Here is a 6,789-nt window from a genome sequence, read left to right as displayed (position 1 = left end):
ATTTTTTTTTATATTATAAAAGAGGAAAACCGACAGTTTCACCTCTTGTAATTAAACCAGAAACAAATGACGTCCCGGATTTGTGCAAATCTTGGTCTCAGAAACGACAACAAACTGACATCACGAAATCACGTGCGCAAAAATAATTTTAGAAAGGAAAATCAGAAGCTGTACTTTCTGGGGACAAGTAGGTCCTTCAATCTGAATAATACATCCATCCTTCAAATATTCTACGCCTCCACAATACCTGTACAAACTTTTACGAATTTTTGGTATAATAATAATTATTATATATTATAACATCAAAGAATCGAGCAATTCGGTCTTCCAAATTTTAATGAACCAGCACGAGCATACAACTCCATAGAGCCAGGATACAAGGGCTGGGATAGACCGCACAAAACTTGGCTGGATGGCGTTGAAAAGGTCCTCAAGAAGAAAAATATACCAAAAACAGAAGCCAGCCACCTTGCTCTTGATCTAAATTGCACACATCCCCTCGACGTAATTAGTCTGCTACTGCAAGCGGTACAAAACAAAACAAATGAAGGAAAAGATAAAGTATAGTAAAGGGGGGTAGTCGCATTCTGTTAATGTACATTGATCACAAGATGCGGTTGTTTCCCTTGCTTCATGTGAGCGTGTCACTTACATTTTTACAAACTTTTTTCCACTGCTGGTACCGGTGGGTGTCGTGGGGAGACACAGGCGTCTGTCTGTAACAAGGCGAGTGGCCAGTAGGAGGGACATCCCGTGAGCTCTGAGGGTATCTGCTATAGATTCACTCCAGCCTAGCCTTGGTCTTCCTCTGGCTTTTCAGCCAGAATATTTAGTGTTGTATGCTCTCAGGGCTGGATGGTTTGAGGGCATCCGCGTGAGGTGTCCGAACCACTTGACCTTTTGTTTTTCAATGTGTGGTAGGACTGGTGTTGCTCCTTACGAAGTAACTCATTTTGTCAGCATGCATGGCACACTTTGGTTAAAATCAGGTACGCGATCCTCGTCAGGAAATTACAGTGTATTCATGAACTTAACAGAAGATTTCTTCCAAAACTAAAAGATAATAATATGTATAACAACACAACACACGTCATCACGATACAGCCAATACAGAGGCGCCCCGTCAGCTCAGTTAGACCAAAGAGAGTGGTACCGAGGTAGGGTATAGTATCTTTGGTTAGACTACGGAGTGGGTGGCCCTTGTTCGAACCCCAGATGTTCTTGAACTCGGCTCATAATTTTGTGGAGTTTTCAACGCTCTCATGACCCTTACTGCTCAGTCCTATGGGAGACAAGATAATAAATTCGGCAGCTCAGCCTCTTAATTAAACAACCAAATACTATATGTGAGGCGTGCTGACAAAATGACTTAATTCTCAGATTTTAGCCCGATGGAAATAGATGCGTCAAATTTACAGGTGGAGCTTTTATTATTTATTAGTATGAAATGATGAAAGACATGTTAAGCCTGAAGATAATGGCATTGGATTAGAATCTATATATATAGGGCCGTTGTGTTGTTTTTTGGCCGATATAAGCTTACTTCGTTCATGGATGGCAAGAAGTAACTCATTTTGTCAGCAAGCCTCACATTTGATAGGGAGATTCACACACTTGCCAAAATATATATTATAATTTATACAAACAGGCCTTCGCTGGTGGCCGGGGTGAAGAAGGGGTCTGTTTTGTTTTCGGCTTCAACCAAATGTGGGAGGTTGGAGGGCGCCTCTGGTAGGTTCTTCTCCTTTCTTTCCCACTGCTGTATTCTGTCTGTGTGGGTGATAGGAGGGTGTCACTGGTAGGTAGGTCCTACTCCTTTCTTTCCCCCTGCTGTTTCTGTCTGTGTGGGTTGTTGGAGGGTGCCATTGTTTGGTCCTACTTTTTTCTTTCCGTCTGTTGTTTCTGTCTATCCCTGCCCTAAATGACGGTTATTGTGTTGAAGTGTTTCTCTTTACTCTTACAAAACTTGCCTTGCCTGAGTACACACCAAGTGAGCACCTACTTCACTTAACAACGTGCGTAAAATCTAACACAATCTTTTTTTATAGATGTGTGTTTAATTTTAGTTAAATTTTTACGGCACTTGTAACACAATAAGGCTACATAAAAGCCGAAGATCAGATGTGTTACAAGAGAGTAACAAAAGACAAAAAAGAATGAAGAAAGAAAAGGACGATAGGTGTTTGATAGGAAAGAAGGAGCAAACCACAACAGAGCACCCGCCAACCACCTACAGGGATATATTATGTCTTGTCACCAGATTTCTGTGCGATACCTGAATATACCAACGATTACAGAAGTGAGTACGAAACAAACACACTAAATAAAATTCGCAGATGACTTCGCTATAATGGGATTAGCTAGCCTGAATGGAAAAGAGTATCTCAAAGAAATACAATACATGTAGGCCCATGTTTTGTTGTTGTTGGGGGTGTTGTTGTTTTTTGTTTTTTGTTTGTTTGGGGGGGGTTGGGGGGGTGGGGGGGGTGGGGGGGGGGCGGTTGTGCAAATTAAATTTTCTAAAAGTGAACATTTCAAGGACAAAAGGAATTTTGAATTTTTTTTTATATTATAAAAGAGGAAAACCGACAGTTTCACCTCTTGTAATTAAACCAGAAACAAATGACGTCCCGGATTTGTGCAAATCTTGGTCTCAGAAACGACAACAAACTGACATCACGAAATCACGTGCGCAAAAATAATTTTAGAAAGGAAAATCAGAAGCTGTACTTTCTGGGGACAAGTAGGTCCTTCAATCTGAATAATACATCCATCCTTCAAATATTCTACGCCTCCACAATACCTGTACAAACTTTTACGAATTTTTGGTATAATACATAAAATAAATATATATATACATATATACACAGAGGTATATGTAAAATGCGCATGTATATGGTTATATGTGATATGTATGTATGTAGTCTTGTTGATCTTACAACATGTTGTTATATTATCCGCCACAGTATAGATGCCCAGGATGAACCTACATAGCTTTGAATCCCCTTACTAGACAAACGTACTAAGAAAAAAAATTTTATTTAAATTTTTAAAAATAATGGCAAATGTGGAGAAATACAATGGCTAAGGCTAGTTTCAATAAAGATATGAGCCCAATCCTGAAAAGCAGAAACATCTCAATGACCACCAAATGAAAGTTCTGAAATGCTATGTATGGTCAGTCCTTCTCTATGGCTGTGAATGCTGGACAATCACTAAAGACAGTGAAAATAAAATAGAAGCAACAGAACTGTGGTTTCTTAGGAGACTGCTAAGAGTATCGTGGAAGGAAAAGAAATCAAATGAGGTAGTACTTGATGAAGCCCACATGGGACGCTCAATGTTAAAAACAATCAGGAAACGATAAATGCAGTTTTTGAGACACCTGAATAGACATGAAGGGTCTTGAACATCTAGCTCTCACTGGCAAAATTGAAGGCAAACGAGGCAGGGGTAGGTCCAGAGCAACCTACTTAGGGAAACTAAACAAATGGATAACAGGGAAAGATCAGGAAACGTAGCTTTCTTGGGAGCATCCGAGCAAAGGAATGAATGGAGAACCATGATCGCCGAAGTCTGTCGCAGATCTGGCACTGGATGATGATGAATGCAAAGTGGCCACGGAGCCACACACTTGAAGTCGAAATTTCAACCAATTATCGAGGTACAGCAAATGACTTACATGTATTTCTAGGAAAGCAAGAACAGACAGATATATTTACAAATTTGTTCGCATCAACTGCCGAGAGGTTACGGAACACACAGTGATACAAATGAAAGAGAGAGAGAGAGTGAGAGAGAGAGAGAGTGAGAGAGAGAGAGGAGAAAGAGTGAGAGAGAGAGAGAGAGTGTGTGTGTGTGTGTGTGTGTGTGTGAGAGAGAGAGAGAGAGAGAGAGAGAGAGAGAGAGAGAGAGAGAGAGAGAGAGAGAGAGAGAGAGAGAGAGAGAGAGAGAGAGGGAGAGAGAGAGTGGGTGAGTGAGAGAGAGAGGGGGAAAGAGAGAGGGAGAGAGAGAGAGAGAGAGAGAGAGAGAGAGAGAGAGAGAGAGAGAGATGTATAGCCTAACAGCACAGTTACAAATACAGCCGACTCCCCGATGTAACCCCCCCCCCCCCCCCCCCACTCGCCAGGTACAGGTACAAATAATGCATACGCAACGACATTCAACGCTATGACTAAATCATGTAGTATATGAAGAAACCCACGTAGGCCGCTCGCTGATTTATATATATATATATTTATATATATATATATATGTGTGTGTGTGTGTGTGTGTTTGTGTGTGTGTGTGTGTGTGTGTGTGTGTGTGTGTGTGTGTGTGTGTGTGTGTGTGTGTGTGTGTGTGTGTGTGTGTAAAAATAATCAGGAAAAGATATGTAAGTTTCAATTCGTTTCAGGGAAGTTTGTTAAGAATAGATAATATATTAAAGGCAATAAACACCTAGCTCTCACTGGCAAAATTGAAGGCAAACCAGACAGTAGCAGACCTAGAGAAACCTACTTGGGGAGCCTAAACAGAAAGGTGACGGGGAAAGGTCACGTTAATGGGATAATGTCGTGGGTTTGTTTGTTTGGTTTTTTTAGAGCTTCCGAGCAAAGATTAAAAGAAGAACAATAATCGTCGAATAATCGCGGATGTCTGCCCCAGATCTGGAACTTGCTGATGATCATGTCCTTCTGAAAATACCAGGAGCGAAGGAGTCAGAAGTAATACCCGTAGCTCATATAAAAGTCTTCTGAGGTTTTCTACTGCGAGTAAAGATGTTAAAAGTTGGACACAGTAAAATTCATTTGCTGAAATTTTACGCTGCATGTGAAATCATTAGAACTAGATAATATTATATATATATATATACACGAAGACTACAGGGCAAAAACGACGGTAGTCACAAACTGAAAATTGTGAGGGTACCAATATTGAACGCTCGTTGACTCATAACTGTACTGTTCAACTGTTGGTTGATTATTGTTGTTAGATTTCCCATCCAACCTCACTTAACAATAAACCACCAGTCAAACAAATGTGAGGTTACGAGTCCATAAGCTTAAAAAATTGGCACCCTCACAATCTCCAACTTGTGACTGCCGCCCTTTTTCCCCTGTGCTCTTCACACACACACACACACACACACACACACACACACACACACACACACACACACACACACACACACACACACACACACACACACACACACATGATAGATATATATATATATACAGTAAAACTCCTTATATGTGTGTCCCCCATGTTGAGAAGCAAAGCCCACTGATATTTTTGTTATTCCCCTTTCGGCTATGAAAGGTGGCGGAAAATTTGAATTCGTCTCCGTCCTTCCTCCAACAATACACAGGTCCTCCGGACGAGCCAGGACAAGACGGGGTGGAGTACGACACATGTCGGTACATCTTCCTCTCTCCCACGTCCACGCAAAAGGAGGGGACCACCCGAACCCCAGACAGCTCACACAAAAACTCATAGCCAACAATGGCATCTTTCTCCAAGGACTCAAAACTAATCGCTTTTTCGAAAGCAGTGATAAAATTTATAATCGTTGGAAAATAAAATGCAGCCATCACCCCGGACACCCAACTCCTATCACGCCCTAAAGACCAGCTTCCCTTTCCCATACTGGTGTCAACATAGATTTTCTGCCAGAAATCCCTCTCCGACTCGGACACAGGAATAGTGCAGCCCTCAGCTCTAAGCTCTTTCAGCAACAACTGACACATAGTGTCCATGACCTTCGCTTTCGTGTCACCATCTTTTACATTTTCTCCACAGCGTTTCTTGATAGCTGTGTCCAGAAAAACAGTCAGGCATTTCTTCGCATCTTCACTTGCATTCTTCATTGCTTTAAATTCTTCTCCACCTTTAAAAGACGGTTTTAAAAACGACAGACCCTGAACGGGAGTCAGCTCCTTCCTATCTACCAGATCCCCAACAGATATCTGCTTAGAGCAACCATGGGGATGGGAAATCAGAACGGCCATGGGAACCGACCTGCTCCACTTTACATCTTTCTCGTACATCCTGCGACTATTCAGTTTGTGGGAAAGGGCCAAATCGTGAGAGATGCACTCCAAACAGCTCAAGTCAGCCCCTTCATCAGCACACATAAGTTGAACAACTTGAGCGGTCACCACCTCTGATCTATCTTTATCATCGTCATAAAAAAATTCCACGGAGGTGACCGCCGCCTCGTCATCATCGTAGACCACGTGAGCTGCGGTGAAGACTTTAAACGTGGCAGTGACCAGATGGTCATCTTTGGAGAACCGACAATCCTTGAGGGGGCACGGCTGGTTCTTCGTCGAGACAAATGAAATAGGTGAGAAGTGACCACTACCAAATCGGGGAGTGCGTTTTCCCTTCAGAGTAGGGAGTCCGAACTTGTCGGGGCGACTCTTTGACGTGTACCTGACGATCAACTTGACCGTAAACACGGCTAGTGTCTTGATAAAAGCGACTGTGCCATCTGCATCGTCCGAGGCTGGCAGGTGCTGTGTCCCAAACTGAGAAACTGGAACAAATTTCTTGTGGCCGGGATTTTTCCTACAGCGGACAAAATGTTTGTGGAGTTCTGCCTCAGCGTCTTCACCCTCACAAAATTCCATCTCACAGCTTTCTCCTGGGAATGACGATAAAGGGGTTGGTAGATGTTGTGCGTGTGCGTGTGTGTGTGTGTGTATGTGTGTGTGTGTGTGTGTATGTGTGTGTTTGGGTGTGGGTGTGTGTGGGTGGGATATGTGTGAGTGTGTGGGTGGGGGGGTGTGCATTTGGGTGTGG

This window comes from Aplysia californica, unplaced genomic scaffold, assembly GCF_000002075.1.
Source record: "Aplysia californica isolate F4 #8 unplaced genomic scaffold, AplCal3.0 scaffold00159, whole genome shotgun sequence".
NCBI classification, from domain to species: Eukaryota; Metazoa; Mollusca; class Gastropoda; order Aplysiida; family Aplysiidae; genus Aplysia; species Aplysia californica.
Note: the sequence above shows the minus strand (reverse complement) of the source record.